The 20,166-nt window shown below is 44.3% G+C and overlaps 1 protein-coding gene across 1 annotated transcript in view; it reads right to left on the bottom strand.

Moving 5' to 3' along the window:
• Positions 1–19,192, bottom strand: part of LOC119163695 (beta-1,3-galactosyltransferase 5) — a 143,900-nt gene extending 124,708 nt beyond the window's left edge. Inside the window, exon 1 of the mRNA XM_037415754.2 lies at positions 19,069–19,192. The gene's annotated coding sequence lies outside the window, so the exon portion shown is untranslated. The remainder of the gene's footprint in view (positions 1–19,068) is intronic.
• Between the last annotated feature and the right edge of the window lie 974 nt (positions 19,193–20,166).

Below are 20,166 nucleotides of genomic sequence, written 5' to 3'. Positions count from 1 at the left end.
TCATTTGAACCAACGAGTCGCGAAACTCCAGCGAACACGGTGTATTGGAACCCCCAACGATAAAAATTGCTGGGGGTTTGCGGATGGTCGCATCACTGAACGATGAGAACGCAAACCTCTGAACGGCTTTCTCGCACGTTTTGCGTCGCACGAATCTTTTAACTTTATAACAGCGCACCTAAGGTACAGGGCTGGTCATAAATTCCCAGTCCACAATTCTATGTTTTCCTATGGCAGCGCGGCCTGGGAACCTTTGATCCCCCCGTGCACATCTAGGTCTAAGAGAACAGCAGTGCATGGAGCTTCGGCCATTTTGGGAATGACGGGTGGTACACAGATTTGACTAAACTTCGTTCTTTCGGCTCCTTGTGTCTCCGCTTTTCCTGGAGACGCTCTGTCGGAAGAAGAAAATACAGCTGGCCCACTTCCCTGCCTTGGTCATTTGAGGCTCACCAGTTCATATTAGCTGATGATATTCACAGCGAGCCGTCCCTCCGCGCGAAACGAAAGTCAAAACACAGCACTCAGTGAACAAAGCGACGATTTCTTTTGAAGCCGCAAGCATGAAGACTAGGCGAACTATGTGACAGCCGTTATTCGCGTGCTTGTTGAACGGTCACAGCGCCAGAGTTCATACGAGTAAATATTGTAGCACATTATATGGCACAGAGAGAGAAAGAGAGAGAAATAAATAAAAGGAAGAGACAGGGAGGTTAACCTAGACGAACTGGTTTGCTACCCTGTACGGGGGTGGGGAAAAGGGTCGGAAAGAGGATAGAAATAGAGATAAAAGAATTAAATTAGAAAAAAACACACATGCGCACACATTCAGGGAGTTCCGATCACAGTCGTTTGGACAGGCTGGTTGAACGCAAGAAGCGCAGGAGCGCCTTCACCGCCTTCTTCTGCGACATAAAGTCCTGTCGGCAGCGCAGGATTCTTTCTTCCGAAAGAGGCTGGTTGTCCAGGTCGTCGAGTGCATTGCAGAGTGACTGTCTCTGCGAGCAGTATTGTGGACATTCACACAGAATGTGCCCAGTTGTTTCATCACTGCCACAATGGTCGCATGCAGCAGTGTCGGCCATTCCTATGCGGAACGCGTACGCATTGGTAAATGCGACGCCCAACCATAATCTGCACAGCATAGTAGCGTCTCGTCGGCGTAATTCCGGAGGAATTCGAAGACTAAGAGTTGGGTCCAAAGTACCTAACCGTGCATGGATGAAATGTGACTCGCTCTATTGTGACGAGGTGCGCTTGCAAGCAAGCATGTGGAGTTTCCGTGCAGCGTCAGTTCTGGAAAGCGGAATTGATATTTCATCGCTTTCAGTATGGATGGCACAGAAAGACATACTATAGGCAGCGGATTAGGGCTGAAGAAAATGTTCTAGTTAAAGCAAAGAGAGCATGAACCGGCAGTAGCATTGGTCGGTTCTACAACCATAGGCGTACGTATTAGGAGGGGGGGGGGCGCAGGAGGTGGGCGCCCCCTGGTCACCCAAGAGCGCGGGCGCTAAAGTCGCATACATTGACATATTAGGGAGGTGTGCGCTGTGACGAACCTTCGCCTCCCTCTTCCCCCTCCACATCTGCAGAGGAACCATGCCCACAGCAATAGCTGTAACAAATAAAGCTGAAACAAACTCTTTTTTTTGCCTACGCAAACGCAACAGCATATCACCACATTCAGGTTGCATACAGGCCATGATGGTGTTTGAACAGCAAATAGCCTCTGTAAGCCTTCCTGAGCCAGAACCCTAACAATGTCTGTCATGTGGCCAACAAGCGGGAACACCAACTTTTGACATAAAGCAGCAATGATAATTTCTCGGGTTGCACATGCAGAAACCCCGTTATGATAAGGCCCACCGAAGCGGTGGTTTCTGGATGAATTTGGACCAGATGGGGTTCTCCAGCGTGTACGTGATTATAGTGACACGTGTGCTCTTGCACTCGAATCACGTAGAAGTGTGGGTGCCATGCCTGGGAATGGAAGCCGCGCCCTCGAACTTTAAGAAGCCCGAAACCAGAGCCGCAAGGCTACGGCTGCTGGTCCCGAGTATTAATTGAAGCGCTGAGATGGAGAAATAGGTATCAGAAAGAGGACAGAGAGAAATAACAAAAACGAAAACAAGAGATATGAACGCGCAGATAAGGCGTTCTTCTCAGAGCCGTTCTGACCGGAGGAACGCATGAAAGTTTAGCAGCGCTAGCAGAGCTTTCTTCTGTGATGTTAGGGAAGCGCTATCAAAAAAAAAAACTTGTTTCCCACTTTTATGCGTTAATTATTACTTTTGTGTCACGACCACCCCGCGAAAGCGTAACACAAACTTTCTAATCTACCTTACGATTACTGCTGCGTCATTGACTATGGCCAATTTCGGCGTCTTTCAAAACGCCCACCTAATATAAAAAAACAAAAAAACTGGCACTTCATCAAGGTGAAGCACTGTAAGATCATGTGCGCTCCAGTTATGGTGCCGTTAAGATGGCACCTTTCGCACCGGGGCCATGCACTGTGGTATAAGTTAAGGTGTGACGTAACATTCACGTTCTCTCGCCGAAATGTCACCGGTGACACACACGCCCGCCTGCCAAGCACCTTTTATACTCATGCTCCTGACAGATTCGGGTCCGCCAGCAAGTCGAACACGCTTCAGAGTGGCTGTCGGTATGAAAACGAATATCATGGGTTCAACGTCCCAAAACCACGATATGGTCGTGAGACACGTCGTAGAAGAGGGTTCCGGAAATTTAGACCACCTGCGGCTCTTCCACGTGCACGGGTTTCAAACATTCTCTCCTCCATGATTGATTGATTGATTTGTGGGGTTTAACGTCCCAAAACCAGCATATGATTATGAGAGACGCCGTAGTGGAGGGCTCCGGAAATTTTGACCACCTGGGCTTCTTTAACGTGCGATTCTCGCCTCCATCGAAACTGCCGGCATCGCCTCCGGGATTCGATCCCGAGACCTTCTGGTTAGCAGTCGTGTGCCATAACTGTTAGACTGACCACTGCGGCGAAACGTCGATGTAAACAGTTCTGTAATTGTGACTGCACTTGTGCATAAATATTTCTGGTGGGATATTTTTCTGCTTAATAATGTCGGTTTGAAGTGAGCATTTTTTTCTGTCTTGTTCATCCTCTGTATTTCGTTCGCAACCATTTCTTCACTACTCTTCGCAAAGAATGGATGGACGCACAATATGTGTAATCGAAGCCGCAGTTAGACGGAGCACTACGCCACTTCTCGCCACCCTCGCAGTGTTGAAAAACACGCGAACCTTGACGCTACGTACAACGGGCCGCTATGCATGACGCAAGAACTCACCGATGACGGCCTTGATGGCTGCGAAGCAAAGAAAAAAAAAAGAATCGAACGCCGTCGCACGTACGTACTGCACACGCCGCACGAAGCACGGCCTTGATCCATAAATGTACGAGAGAGCGAAAGCGTCGACGTGTCGCACTTCGTACCACCGCCGAGAACAAAAGGTGTCAAGTCGCTTGTCACAACCTGCAGCGCATACGTGGGGCGGCGGTGACGTGGGGGCTCTAGCTAGCGCTAAGTTGGTGGGGGTGGACACGGTTTTGCTTTTCATTATTACTATAACAACGGCACTCTCTACAGTCTACCACTGTCGAGGCACGCGGCGTCTTCGCCGTTGGGGTCGCGGAACGCTTCCGGTCGTACGTCTTTGTTGACGAACGAACTGGGGAAGAAAAGTGTTTGCTTTTTGTTTCGCTTCCTTTCAGCTACCCATCAAACTTTGTGGGAACTGCGATTCATTTTGCCTTGATGAGATGAAAGAAAAGAGTTTTGTGAACTGATTCTCCAGTTGTTTCTTGTTTTGTTAGCTTACTTTTTTTTAACCGAAGGTCGCGGAATCGAGTCTTTTTCCCTGCGGGTGCATTGCGATTCGGGCGAAATTTAAAGGCGTGTCAAGGAACCTGTTGTGCCAGGACATAAAATGTACCGTAGAGCATCCCGAGACGTCATATACTGCACAAGCACATCGTTGTCCATGGAGTTGCGGGCACGGCACTCACCAAAGCATGACCTCAAATACGCTCGTCTTGGCTTGTTTACAGATTCCGATTATCATTTCTGCAAGAAGCACGACTATGCCAAGTGTGTTTTACTCCGTCGAACGTCTTTCAACAAGCGGACGCATTCACGCGGTTCCCCTGGAGCCAGCGGCATACGTCATCGACGAGCCATGCTGTGACTACGTGGTCCAATCAAAGATGGATGTGCACGCCCCTCAACCGTGCATAAGGAACACCTCGGATCCACACGGACTCAGTTGCGGGCACGGCACTCACCAAAGCATGACCTCAAATGTATACGCTCGTATTTGCTTGTTTATAGGTGAGGTGGTGCTTTTCATGTTTTCGAAGCGATGAACTATTTCTTATAGTCGTGCCGTGCCCCAACACACTGTTGTCTCTATCTTGTGATTGCTGGTCTGTGTTGCTGAAGTTGGCTAGGAGCGGTGATATTGAGACAAACCCCGGTCCCGCTGTACTTGAAGAAAAAATTGAGAAAATTTTGAAAACATTGAAAGAACAGACCAAGACACTTGCTGATATAAAACGTGATCAACGTGAGCTTCAGAAGGAAGTACAAGATAATGGCAGCATCATAAAAAAATTTGAAGAACGACTGTCTATGATTGAGTCATCCCTTCCAAAATTGACCGAAACTAAAGAAGCGGTTTCTGCTTTAACTGAGCAAGTGGCTGTGCTTTCCCGGAGGGTCGACGATCTGGAAAATCGGCAACAAAGAAATAATTTGATCATCTATGGTCTTCCTGAGAGACCAAACGATTCAGCCGATGAACTGTTTGAAACTCTAAACCGAAAGCTTTTTTTTCTGTAATAGGTGTAAGCCCGTGTAGTGTAGAACGCATACATCGACTTGGAAAAAGGCGAGACCATTCCAGGCCTGTAGTATTTCGCTCATACAACTCCAAAGAAAGGAGCGATATCTTGATGAAGTGTTCAAAGTTGAAAGGAACAGGTGTTTCGGTGCGTGAAGACTCTTCAAAGCGAGTACGTGCGTTTATTGTCGCAAGCGCCTTTGGGAGAGTGCAAAAGAAGAAAAACGAAGCGGTGGGCGCGTGCGCCTTGTTCATGACAAACTTTACGTGAGCAGGGATGCATATTTCTGGGACGAAAACACCGTTTCACGGAAGCCATGCTTAGTTGCTTGATAATCTTCAAACCACATAAAAATCCAGGAACGTGGGCACTACTCATGCAGTGACGGTTATTAATCTGAACGCGCGCAGCGTCTTGAATAAAATTTCAGCCGTTGAAAGTGTTTTGCTCGAGCCCGAACCAGATGTACTCATTGTTACTGAGACTTGGTTGAATGAATGCATTGAAACTGCGAGTTTCTTCCTCCAAACTACATAGCTTATCGTAGAGATCGCGGATCTAGGGGCGGTGGTGTTGCGATTATCTGTAAAAGATCAACTGAGTGCACAGAACGTTCTTCACCACCTGAAATTGAGTGTATTGCATGTGACATGACCTTATACGGCAGTTCGTTCACATTCATTGCAGTGTATCGTCCTCCCGATTCTTCGGAAGACTACATGTTAGCTTTCAATGACTTCTTACATAGGGAATTTCAGAATTCAAAAAGAAAAATTGTAATGGCCGGTGATTTTAATCTTCCGCATATTAACTGGGTGGAGTATAAAGCGGGTCAGGTTGATGTATTACCATCCCGAGCTCTACTACACGGGGTGTTTTCGCTCAGTATGGTTCAAGTTGTACAGGAGTGCACACGAGTACACGAAAAGGGTGGCTCTTCACTTGATCTTGCATTTTTGAGTCCATCACTGGCTGAACAAAAGAACACTTGTGAAGTGATGGATGGTATTTCAGATCACAGTATGGGGATTCTTCAGCTATTGGGCATGCGTCATGAAGCGCAAGCCACAAAGTCTGTACTGGTGCCCAATTACTCTAGAGCTGATTATGTTTCAATTATGGACCTTTTTGACATTGATTATGAAGATTTTAGGCACATTGCTGCATGTGATAGTTCAACGGTTGATGATGTGTGGAAAAGGTTTAAAGAAACTGTACACACACTAATAAAACGTTACATACCTGACCGAAAAAAAAAGGTTCAAAGAATGAATCCATGGGTTTCGCGAAAAATTATTCACATGAAACAACAACTAAGGCGCATGCGGGCAAAACGAAAAAGTATCAAACAAAGTCACAGATCGGCTGACGTCACGACGCTCCCTTTGTCGTTCAGAGCTGAGCTGGCTGACGCAAAGATGCGATACATGACTGAATCTTTAACGCAGTTAATTAAAACAGCACCGCAGAAATTTTGGCGATATTTATCGAAAGAAAAATCGAATACTGTGTATTGTTTTTTTATATTCACAACAACAAAGTTGCGAGGATGACCAGGCAAAAAAGCTGCATTGAGCAGCTTGAGGGGAACCTGGCCACCTCATACACTGGGCAGCTTCACAGCGGTCACACACAAAAACATGGTATACATCATGAATGAACTAACTTAAAAAACACAAAAAACAGTAAACATTCATGGTCGGAATAAATAAACAAGGTCATTATAGAAACATTTAAATTTTTAAATTTACTTAAATAAAATATTATTTAAATAATTATATAAAGAAATATTTAAATAAAGAAACCGGCACTGTTACCGATAGTATTCAGTTAGCCTGTACTTTTAATGATTATTTCAAATCGTTTTTTACGGACGATGATAGTATACTGCCGGAATTCAGCCTAGGTTGTCCTGCCTCGCCAATCCCTGATATTGTCGTTACACAGGAAGGCATTTGTAACCTTCTTCTGAACCTTGATGAAAAGAAATCAACTGGCTTAGATGGTATTCCGAATGTCTTTTTAAAAAGGTATGCTGAATGATGCTCTTATTATCTCACTGATATATTTAACAAATCTTTGCGTGACAAACAGGTTCCTAATGACTGCAAATGTGCTAAGGTCATACCGATTCATAAAGGAGGTGCTAAAGACTGTGTAAACAACTACAGGCCTGTGTCTTTGACAAGCACGTGCTGTAAAACACTGGAGCATGTACTTACTAAGCACTTAACAGAATTTCTCGAAGAGCACAAACTAATGGCAGAACGACAACATGGTTTCAGGCGAGGTTTCTCGACAGTGACAATTCTCACCGAGGTTTCACATTTCATTAGTCAAATCTTAGATGACAGAGGGCAAGTTGACATTATTTTTCTTGATTTCAGGAAAGCATTCGAAAAAATACCACATCCAAAATTGCTGCATAAACTTAGCACAATCCTGCAGAATGATGAGCTCATAAATTGGATAGCGGCTTATTTGATAAACAGAGAGCAAGTGGTTTGCATTAGGGGCACAAACAGCACGAGCCAGTCGGTAGGTTCAGGAGTTCCGCAGGGCTCTGTCATAGGACCACTGCTCTTCTTACTATATATTAATGATCAGCGGCTTCTCGCCCGATGTTTTCATTAAGCACTATGCTGATGACACAGTCATCTATTCAAAGGCAGAATCGAACTACGACCAGGAAAAGCTTAATGAACATCTGGGCATGCTAGACTCTTGGTGCAAAAAATGGCAAATGATGTTGAACCCAAGCAAAACAGTTTTCATGCCGATTACAAGAAAAACCAAGCCTCTCTTATTTCGTCACGTCATAAATGACGAACCACTCTGCCGTGTGTCCGAATATAAATACCTGGGTGTTTACGTCACAGATAGCTTGAACTGGAACTTGAACCATATAGATTATATCTGTGATAAATCGCAAAAAAAAGCTTAGGATGCTTCGTCGGAGGCTTCGTGACGCGACCCCTGAAGTAAAACTTATAGCATATAAAACCCCAGTACTTCCGTTGCTGAAATATGCATGCGCGATATGGAAGCCATATAGGCAAAATAATATCGCTAAATGTGAACGGGTTCAAAATAGAGCCTTAAGATTTATTTTTAATTCCTACCGTAGAACGCAGTCCGTAACTAGTCTAAGAACTAGGGCTCATATTCTTACATTGCACGAAAGAATGAATATCAACAGCATAAAAGTCTTTTTTCAGATATTTCACGGTATCTACAAAACAGAGATAATAAAATTTTCACTCTAGACACGTCGCATTCGCGGACAAAGCACACAAAACACATTGAACCTCTGAAGCATAACACAAAATCGTTCAAGAATTCTTTTATTGTATCCGCTATTGACACATGGAATAAGTTACGAAATGACGTTGTACAGTATAACAATGTTAAAGATTTTGAATGTGCGTTTCAAATGTTGAACTGAGCTGTGATAAGGCACTCACTTGCTCACCTGTGTTCTGCCGCGTTATGCTGCAGGGTACGCATTGAATGTTGGATTTTTCTTTGTATTGATTTTGCTTTCTTTGTGTCAAATTGTGAGATGTTCCACTTTTGCATTGACTTTTGAAATTTGTGTGCCCAGATGAGCAACTCCTGTTTTGGCATGTATGCTAACAGTATGAGTAAAATAAAATAAAATAAATAAAGATAAAATAAAAATCATCCTCATCTTCATTGTCATCAGCGTCTCTATCATCGTCATGCCGAAATAGACCGTACCTTGGGCGTACTAGGAGAAAGGTATCGTGTGGTCTGGAACGCGCTTGTTCTTCATCATCATCAGGACCATTGTCAAACGCCAACGCCAACGGACAAGTGTCGACCATAGGGAGCTCCGCTCCTAAAACACCCCAACTGATCTACAAGATCTAGACTGAACTCTCCAGCAGGCCAAGGAGGCAACTGGGAGACAGAGTCTTCTATCCTCCATCTGAGCCGTCTGGCCCAAACCAGCAACTAGCCGGGTCTCGCAATAATGTTGTTATATTCATTCAAACATTCATTGATACGTGAAGTAGTGTATGTGTTTTAAATAGTTCGAAAAGCTGCCATATTGGCTCAAACATGTATTGGCAGAAAAAGCAGGGTGGTCCACAAGAGATATTAGGAGCAGTACCAAGGAAATTCTAATCACTTTCGCTTTTCGTACTGTAATCGCTTGTTAAGAAACCACATGCAGTTTCTCTAGTACAGTCAAAAAACACATTTGCAAAGTTCGGATATGGCATAGATATGTAATATTGGCCCTGAAAAAAATTTACGGAGATACATGGTGAACTATTAGGTCATATAATGCGATGGGCTGTCTATTATTAATCTACAATAAATTATAATTGAATTCAGTGCCCGCTGTAAATGGCGCCGTAGCGCGCACTCTCTCTCTCTCTTTCTCTCTCTCTCTCTCTCTCTCTCTATATATATATATATATATATATATATATATATATATATATATATATATATATATATATATATATATATATATATATATACACCCCTCACTTGTCACCTAGAAAATCTCGTTCACAGCGGTGCGTCATGCCCTACAAGTCGACCCTTCCGCTCCGCTCAGCCACACCAAGCTGTTGCCTGCCCAACTTTATTCTTGGAAAGTGTAACGCTAAATGTCTCGCAGTTAACTTGCGTAGTCGCCATTTTGTGTAATTTCTTTACGTACACCTGTTATGTAACGCACCCTGGAGGGTTATTTAAAATAATAAAACGAAATGAATCAAAATGCCACCACTCGCACTTGATCAGCAAGCAACACGCTCTAACTTTTTGATTTTGGAACAGTTCGCCTGTACGTGCAGCGTTTGCTGAAACATCGCCGTAAGCACTTGATATCAGCTGACCTTCGATATTCGTAGCAAGCAGCCAAGCGAGCGGCCAGAGCGGTGCTTCGTGTGTTAAAAACACCGCCTTTCAAACGTCCAATTTTATTGAACCAGTGACAAACGGTGTTCCCGTTTCAATAATAAATTACGCGTGGCTGTGACGTCAGAGGAGAGAACAAGAGCCAGTGCTTACAAACGTTGACTCCGAAGAAGCATAGGCATAGCTGGTGAACAGAAAAAACATTCTCTAACGTTATGCGTTAGAAGACACTTCGAGGACTTCCTGATATTTCATTGTTATATGCGCGCTATCATGCGTTTGAACGCTATCAAACACGAGAGTATTGGGGCGTGAGTTCAAACGGAAGAGTGAAATTTGAACATGACCTTGCCAAAACACATTTCTTTATTTGTCAGCAGACGTCGATATTATTAGCTAACAACACCGCCTACTTCGTGTTTTACTATAGAAACCAAATGAGCGTATTTTCGAGTCTCCTTCGCCTAAGTTTCTTCCTTTCATTTAAAAAGCGAGCTAATTCATGAAGTGACTGTATTGTATATGTAATTTACTATAGTGCTAAGAATGCTAAGTTTAATCTTTTATTGAAATCCGATTGCTAAACCACTATATTGAATAACACTAAAAAAAGAATTGCTTAGCATGTTCAAGTGTAAAATGCAAGATTATGTCAAGTTCAATTGTTACATGGTGCACCTTGAGTCATTTATATAAGTAGTAATTCTCTGGAGTGACACAGCAAATAAGAAGTGTTAATTAGGTTCAACTGATTACAACCGCTGTTCTTAAATGAGTTCCTAGAGAAATATCACATACTTCATTATCGAAAGACGCAAGCTGTAATTTGGAACGCATATGCGAAAACTTTACGTGATACTCACAGCAGACACTCTCCACGAAATCAGAAAAGCCGAAGGGTGATAGGTTTGAAAAAAATAATAAAAACATCTCTCCGAAGTGATTGATGATGTGTGGGTTAAGCAGTAGGATCGTTCGGCGTACCCTAAATCACACGTGGCATTGACCACTCACGCATGTAAATGAGTACCAAGCAGTGTATAGTTACAATATAGTTAAATACAATCTTTATTGGTCGTAACTGGTATGCTGGGTTCAGTTGTGAATTTCGTTTCGGATTCATTATTACTCCTTTATGGCGTCAGATATAGCCTAAAGTTGGCAAAGACGAGGTGTAGGCACGTTCTTCTGGTGGTTGGTAGTTGTTTACATTCAGGCGAAATGCATCGTAGAGCACATCGAGACGTTATATACTGCACAAGCCAGCCGTTGTCCATCGTCATCATAGAGATAATGTTTATTCTCATTGGCGTCATCGTCATCGTCATGGCGTACAGTGGGTACCTTGTATGAGCAGTGCTGCGACGGCCAAAAAAAAAAATGTGTGGTCTGGAACTCGCTTGTTTTTCATCGTCATCAGCATCATCGTCATAAGTGGTGGCTACAACGCTCCACGCTAATACCAACGGACAAGCCTCGATCTTAAGGAGCTCTTAAGGAATTTCGCCCCTAAAAGTGTGTCAGCACAATACACAAACAATAAAAGCAGCGAGATAGTTAAACTGCAGAATAAATTCATATTCGCGCCTTCTGTACATACACTCGAGTAGTTGGTTAATGGGCGTGTTAAGTCAAAGAGGTCGAGCACGTTGTAGCCGGTGGAGTGCAATCTCATAAGCAAAAGCGACTTCGGGTGTGTGATTCCGAAGCGCGCTCTACCGATTCCCGCAAGAAAAATATTTTCAGGCCAAGCGAACACGCGTACGGGAGGCTGTGAATTTATTGCCAACATCGTCTCCCATAAAAAGATATAGTGTTCTCGGCAAGCTTTACATAATCTATATGCTGTCTTTTGCACCAAAAAAGGCACTGGTCAAGGCAATGTATTACGCTTGAGAGCGTTTGGAGATCAACCAGTGAGCCATTTCTTCTACTAAAAAATCAAAGTGTGTGCGCTATCAAACGTGTGCTTGATCTATAAGAGCAAAAGTTGATGGACCAATATAGTGAGAAAATAAATAAGGCAATAACACACACACACACACACACACACACACACACACACACACACACACACACACACACACACACACACACACACACACACACACACACACACACACACACACACACACACACACACACACACACACACACACACACACACACACACGCTGCAGTGCACAGATACACATAAAATGGCAGCATATCGATGTGGTGAATGATGGAGAGCGGGGCGAAGCATCCTAACGTCCATTCGTTCTTGCTTTCATCCACCCATTCGTCCGTCTGTGTGAACATTCGTGCGTCCATCCGCCCGGCCATGCATGCGTCTGTTCGTGCGCCCGCACTCGATCTGTGCGTCCGTCCCTGCGTTCGTCCATGCATTCACCCCTGCGTCTGCCCATCCGTCCATTCGTCCATGCAGCCATCCGTGCGTCCGTCCATGCATCTGTCTCTGTATCCGTTCATCCACCTATTCAGCACTCCAAGTACCACCATCTCGCATCTTTTCATCATATATTCCGCATATATTTCGCATATAGAAGCACCGCCATCCAGCGGACATTCCAAGGACTAAACGAGAGGTGGCAAACATACACTTTCTTACGGCGTGTGCTTCGTGTCTACTTACCACCTTTAACCACCTCGAGTTCATGGTATATACTAGTTCACTGTATTCATGGCACTGCGGCCCAACGCTCGCTAAGCCTTTCTAAAACCAAGGACGTTACGCCACCCAGCGAGTATAACGTAGCAATCCTTTCTTTGCAGATAGTGCTGAATGTACATGCCAATAGCTGCTAATGGCGAATGAGAGAGAATAGAATTTGGTTTTCAGTTAACGCGCACGCTGCGAATTTTTTATTGTTCAACAACGCACAGGAGAAATCCCCCACCGCTGGTCCCCCACCGCTGGTGAAACAGAAATTTACCGCCAAAATCGACGCACCCTTCATTTGTAGTTGCAACAAACATATCGCATTAAACGCTTGGTGTTGCTGAAGCAGTCGAAACGAGGAGGGGCCACGCATCGGATAGTTCGTGCTAATGGTGCGGACGGCTGTACTTGCAGTAAGCATTCCAGAATCAGCCGATGTTACACGCGCAGTAGTTATTTTTCGTACGGCACGGTCCAGGCATGCACCGTGAAGCGAAGGCAGGCTGGTAATTGTGAAGGTGATTAGTACAGGGCCCGTTTACGCTATCACGCTCTACTCTTGGAGGGTGTTGCCTAAAATATGCTTATTATTGTGCCGACTGCGGCCTTTGCGGTGGCTCGGAGAATGGCGCCTCCCACAGGCGTCCATCAGACGGCAGCAGCCGCAAATGAATGACACTGCGATGGCCGAGACGATGGCTGAGGTGCCGGTCACCGGAGGCTGAGCACAGTGGTGTCTCTACCACGGCCGATCGCGGCTGTGTCTCTAACACTCCAGCCAAAGCTCCTAAAAACCCCGCCGCGGTGGTCTAGTGGCTAAGGTACTCAGCTGCTGGCCCGCAAGGCGCGGGTTCGAATCCCGGCTGCGGCGGCTGCATTTCCGATGGAGGCGGAAATGTTGTAGGCCCGTGTGCTCAGATTTGGGTGCACGTTAAAGAACCCCAGGTGGTCTAAATTTCCGGAGCCCTCCACTACGGCGTCTCTCATAATCATATAGTGGTTTTGGGACGTTAAACCCCACATATCAATCAATCAAAGCTCCTAAAAAGCTCTGAAGAGCGCCAGGCGGACATGCGCTACTCTTGGAGGGGATGCTCAAGCGTTCTTAAGATTTTTAGATGCGGAGCATCTAATACTCGAGGCTTGTAGTGCGGCGCCGTCCGCAAGCTTCCTCCTCCTTCTTCCACCATCTGTGCATCCTTTCCTCCTCTGCACACTGCGCGCGCTTCACTCCTCCACCATCTGTGCACCCTTCTTCCTCTACACATGCTTGCGCTTCTCCTCTTTACGAACATTCGCTAGCTGTATAATGTAGCGGTCATGCGCCGTCACGCTTCAAGAACATCGGCAGCTGAAGCGCGCGCATGCGCCGTCGCGCTTCGAGAACATCGGCAGCTGACGCGCGCGCATGCGCCGTTGCGCTTCTCCCCCTTCTCGAACATTCGACAGCTGACAGTGCATGCGCCGTCGCGCTGTATATATACTCAAGGTCGGCGCTCGCTCGCTCAGTTGCCGCTCGTCGGTTGGTTTGTACGGCGCGTCGACGTCCAAGGTCGCGGTGAAATGAATTCCAACGAATCCACAAACCCAATGATCGACGTCCCTTCGACCAGCGCCGCCCTTTCGCATACGTGTGTACGTGTTCACTCATTTAACACCCCCTCCTACAACCACGTTAACCAATTTAGCCATCGACCCAAGTAAGTCGCAATTTAACACCCCATTTCACAACCACGTTAACCAATTTAGCCATCGACCCAAGTAAGTCGCACTTTAACACCCCGTTAACCAATTATATGCTCCGCATCCTCCTCAGTGTTCCCCCGAGGGAAGCTGCGGGCAATTTGTTTTCTTCATTTTTCTCAACAGCTTTTCAGATTGAAAGAAGTGGAGACATCGACGCTATACTGGTTGCAGATATCAATGCTCACGGGAGAAATCAGTGTTATATATTTTTCGTTTTACAGAACGGGAATATCACATATGCCTTTGCGAAATATAGTAATCCAAGAAAGATAAAGAAAGTCCCAAACAAACTTACAATAGGAAAAAGGCAATGTTCGCACTCTTGCAAAGTGCAGGTTTACCTACTGAGGTTCGTTGAATGAAGAAATGAATGCTCGCTTTATTTGTGTATACGCACATCATGTTGCTGAAAAGGTATATGGACGCTTAGCAACCATATCTTAACTATTCCCGAGACCATAATGCAAAACACAATTGAACGTCGCTCTAAAGGTCAGTCTATAGTGTGGCCTACATAATTCCTCCAACATAGATTGGTAAATGATGACATGATCAAGGACATCTGCAAAGGAACCTTTCTAAAGACATATTATGAAACTGGGAATTTGAATGGTTGTTTAACTCTGCGATATGCGATTTAGATGAAATTTACTGCTCATTTCTCTCATGATTTCATCTTAGTCGGCGTTCCCGACTGTTCAGTCTGCAAGCACGTTTTTCGAGAGACGCTAAACTCCAAAAAATTGAGCCGGAGCGCTTTGGTTTTGACATGTGTTACCACAAGACATAAGCTACCCAAACGAAAAGACCTTTTTTGCCGAATAAGTTGCGTCCCCTTACATTGCCTGTTAGACAACTTCTGATCCCTTTCGATTACCTCCATTTTTCCCTAAACCTTCAGGAAGCTTCGCGTGCAATTCCGTACAGCATTTCTTGTTTACTTTAATAATAATAATAATAATAATAATAATAATAATAATAATAATAATAATAATAATAATAATAATAATAATAATAATAATAATAATAATAATAATAATAATAATATAAAATCTGTGGTTTTCTTTTTGAAACCACGACATGATTATGAGAGACGCCGTAATGGAGGGCTCCGGAAGTTTTGACCCTCCGGTGTTCTTTACCATCCACCTGAATCTAAATCTACGGGCCTCCAGCAATTTCACCGCCTTTATATTTGCTATTTTGTGTTGAATTGTGGCTAAGAAGGCACAAGATACACTGAACTTTTGATGAATTAATCATCCTGAGTATATAATGCATCTATATTCAACGTTATTTTGCTGTGTACCATTGAATTTCGTGACTTTGCTGGAGCACTGCTTTTTTCAACGAGCCCCTTTTCGAGAGGCATGCACAAGTGCACTTTTATTTTCCCTAAAAAAACAGCACCAAAATGAATTCATGGTGCATTTCTAGCCTTAGGTTTCTTTCTATTTGTGCATAAACAGATCGTGCATGACTTCAAAAAGAAAATGTATTTTATTACGGTGTAATTATGATTAATTACTAGAACACACTTCAGAGTATTGTGGCATTATTTTGTTCAAATAGTACATTGCGCGCCATGAGATCAGGTTGCATAAATTTTGCACACTCGCATACAATTTTTCATAGGTGGCGTCTGAGAAGGCTAATCATCATTGCCTCCTTGCCTTCTCTCTCTCTCTCTCATATCTGGCTTGCAAAAAACGTCACTCGCATGCAGCCATGAACCTCAGAAACATGTCACTGTGCGCTGTATTCAAATAGCACAGGTGGGCTCAAAGACGCACGAGCGGCAAGGTGAACGCGAAATCTACGGCAGGGTGTTTCTTCCGACTCTTGTAGCTTGAAATAGGGCCATGAAATACGAAACAAACTGATGACTATGAGGACGAAACATACAGAGTGGCAAGCTAGCAGCTTTGCGTGCGACGTAGATACACCCTTAGTGAACACACTTTTGATTGCTGTCCTGTAGAGTCAGCGAGTGTGGACAGCTTCGCTTACACCGTCGACAAATAGAAACATCCGCTGTACAAAGCAAAAATGCCTACTCGGCGTACAGTTGCATGTGCGGAGTGCGTCGATGGTTGCGACACACATCACGTACGCTGACGATTCGTCAGTGACTCACAACACTGCGCCGGCCCGCGTGAAAGTGAAGGGCACTGTACATTGTTTCGTGACAGACAGCTGGCGCCCTTGTTTGTTGGTTCGCGTCTTCACTTCGTCCCCGTCCTGTGAGTGCCACACCTATAGATAGATAGCTTGCACACGACGTCATGGTGGCAGCTTCGTAACATACTGTTCGCCAACATAGCGGCCGTAACGTAACGGTAGCACAATCACGTCGCGTTTAATCTGTTCCGATATTATAACGACGCAGCGAGAACACTATTCGCCTCGGTGCGTCCAAAAACGAGCGAATTTTCACGCGTTATAACGATGACATTCACACGCTGTGCCACAAACCCCTGGCATATGCGAAGCGGGGCACCGACATGGTGGTTTCAGTGACGTAAGTGCTAGCGATCTTCATTTCTGAAGCGTAACTGCCACATCGCGCGTCCTATGGAAAGGCTTGAGTGGGACACCACGCCCGACGTGGTGCGTTAGGGTGGCCTGCCTATATATCAACACTCTCGTCAACAAAATATGACGCATATATATATATATATATATATATATATATACCAAGTAATGATGTAACAAAGGGTACAACCGTGCTTTGTGAGGCAGTTTCTTTAGCTCTCTAGGATGACTTGGCAAAAAATATACTCAGGTTTAGCAAGTGATACGAGAATACATTTATGTTTAAATATTTGTACTTCTTATGTTTACATGTTTGTACTTCTTTTCAAAATTTAGGCGTGTATCCTCAAATAATTAACAATTAGGGTTTTCATAGTTGGAATACCGACATATATTAACGGTGCAACGTGGTGGCCATGTGCGTGCGAGTTTTACTTGCTAGTTTGGTCTTTACACAGGTTTAAACAATTTGCAGAGAAAATAGTGTAGTGGTTGGTCAAGAAATCTTGATGTTTTCCTAGCCGTGTTTTCGGTAAAAGCTGAAGTTCTGTATACAAAGTGAGGCAGTGATGTTTGGGTAATTATGTATAGATAATACGCGATTCATTACCATAAAAATTAAGAACAATTCCTACTGAAGTGACGCCTTGCCCACATGCATGCATGATAAAACGATTGACAACTATCAATTATTTAATAAGCACATGATATTTCTGTTGTTCTTTACGCTACAATTTTACTTGAGCCTTCAAATTTTACTTTTCAAATGATAACCAGAACGGATCACTCTTGACTTTGAAAAGAATTTCAAGTTATACTGGAATGAGCAGACATATTTGACTAGCATCACTGTGCAATTACTGTTGAGCAAGAATATGTAGAACTCTATCAACATTACCTCAATGTGCACAAGTCAGAGAATGATTTAAACATTCGAGCTTGTTGTTAGTTGCTAGTAATTATAATTTTTCACAGCACTTTTAGAATGTGAACTACAGAATACTGATTTAAATAAAATTAGGTGTGTATGATATCAAAAAGGTGTCCTAACGAGATATATAGGCGTGTTTGTTGGATGGGATGGGAGTTGTCAATTTCAAGCCAAAGTGACACAGTACAGAAAACACCGCGCACTTTAAGACGCATGAATAGTACCTTAAGTCCCGAACCTGTTCACTGATGTCTTTGAAAAGTGGGATTGGCAAATGGTGTACCAGCATCAAAATGCTACATGCTTCCGTAACAATTTTTGAATGACGCACGAACTTTCCGATATCGTTTAGACACCAACATCGGCGAATCAAGTTAGGCCGATGCAGTGGATTCTCAGTTTGTCGGGACACGATCACCATCACGGTCAGACACTCAAAGCGATGCACTGAAATTTAATCTTCTGCGATATTTCTCAAGCCTCGTTTTTCCGGAATGTTCGTTATTACGAATGATGTGCAATTTGATGAAAAAAAAAACTACTTGCCCATTGTTCTTCGAAAGATTATCAGTTTGTCCCGAAGAATTTACCGCTTGAAATGATGTAAAGAAAACGCCGACCCGTCCGCGACGCTGAAGAAAAAAAGTGGACACTGAAAATGCTCCAACATAGAGTGCAGGCACGTGTTTATAAGAAATTTTTCAATTTTTCGTCGTGCTTTAGGTGTTGATGCGAAAGGTAAGGGACACTGACTCGCAAAAAAAAAAGCATTGCACTGGCAAATTGAACCGTTTATTTTGACTTTATTTTCATTCGTTCTTTTCAAAATGTTACACGTCGAGTGAAGTGACGCCTAAAAGAATGTTCTCAGGCAGCCTGACAAAGACCCTACCACCCATTTACTGTTTAGCAGCTGCACGAAAATGCCGAAGAAATTATTGAAATTAAAAGTAGACCCACTGAAGAGGGGAAAAAAAAGCTTGACAGCACCATTAGCGACAGTTGATAACGCGCGCAGCAACTAATTGCACCTCTTAATTTTTTACAAGCACCGTACAACACTCGGAGTTTGTGGTCTTGCTCAAGATATGAAGGTATACACAGGGCAGAAAGTATGTTTAAGGCCTTGCTTAAAAAGAGACGATGACACGCGTTGTTTCACACTAATTATAATTTACCGATGTTGATTTAAAGGAGTGGGTGCAAGGTATTTCAGTTGTTTAGTTCCATACTTGATTCTACGAAACTCTCGATTCCTACCCCGTACACCTGAAAATTCGAACATTGCCGGAAGAATAACGGCTGTAAAAGATTAACACGTTTTCGATTTGAAAAACAGCAGTAAAGGTTGCAAAGGGGCCCGAGTCAGCGGGAGAAGAAGAAACTGTGCAGCGCCGCACAACTCACCGACTTGACGACTTCGACGTCGAGCAACAGGCTGAGACGTCACAGGCGTCGTTGTTCTCCGATTCAACGCTGCGCACACCGCCGGCGCGCCCGTCCGCGCTGGCTCTAAGCACAGCAGCGCGTGCATTGGATTCGGTGGCAGCGGCTCCCGTGTTAGAGTAGGAAAACAAAAAAATCCCGACAACTCAAACGCCAGCGCCATCGCTCGGCGCTCGCCTGACGCGTCTCTATCGTCGGTGCCGCTTTGCTGTCGTCTGCAACCGGCAGTGTGCTCGCTTTCTCGAGCGGCAGATCGCCTGTGCCGGTGACGCTGGTCCGCTGCTGCTGCTCCTGATGTGGCGTAGTCGTGAGGTGGCGTCGTTCAGATACGTTTGCTGCTTGTGAACTTTGTCTGTTTTCGCTCTATAACGAAAACACGTTTTTTTTTTCTACGCGTGCCTTATATTGAAGTAAATGGACGACGTTGTCCGGTTTGTCTGTCTTTACTCTGCTGTCCCAACGCAGTCATTGTCTGCTCCTTTGTACAGTATTCCAATCAATGCCACCGTGAGATCTGATGTTTTTTTACCTAATGGCCGTAATTGGATGTCGTTTTGGAGTGCAACCACTGCCGTCATATAGGTTTCGTTGTTCTGTGGCCCCACCGCTGGCACCATAGGACTTGGTCATATAAACAAAATACGATTGCAAATAGATAAAAATTGCGCTATTGACTTAAGCTATTTGAGTTCGGTCTCCAAAGACTTCATAGAAGTTCACACCAAGAAAATGGCGTGATTATCACATAGTAACTGCAGTTATTGCATCCTCCTTGTTATTTCGTGACTGCAGTCGTCACTTCCTTGAGTAAAGTGATATCGTTTTGTATTCGTAACCTTCTGCGCCTTTGCAAATGACATTACATACACACGCTACAAATAAATCTGCTGGCTTAGTTTTGTGTCTGTTTTCATTCCAGGACACGGCGTCGTATCTTCTGTCAACATTAATCAAACCAATAAAAGAAATGTATACATCCGTCCGAGAAACACGAAAACGTGACAAACTTGGAACAAACAAGCGCAGACACAAGTTGACGCTCAACATTAGGCGGTATAC

This window comes from Rhipicephalus microplus, chromosome 9, assembly GCF_043290135.1.
Source record: "Rhipicephalus microplus isolate Deutch F79 chromosome 9, USDA_Rmic, whole genome shotgun sequence".
Classification (NCBI taxonomy): domain Eukaryota; kingdom Metazoa; phylum Arthropoda; class Arachnida; order Ixodida; family Ixodidae; genus Rhipicephalus; species Rhipicephalus microplus.
This window is presented reverse-complemented; position numbering and strand designations above follow the sequence as displayed.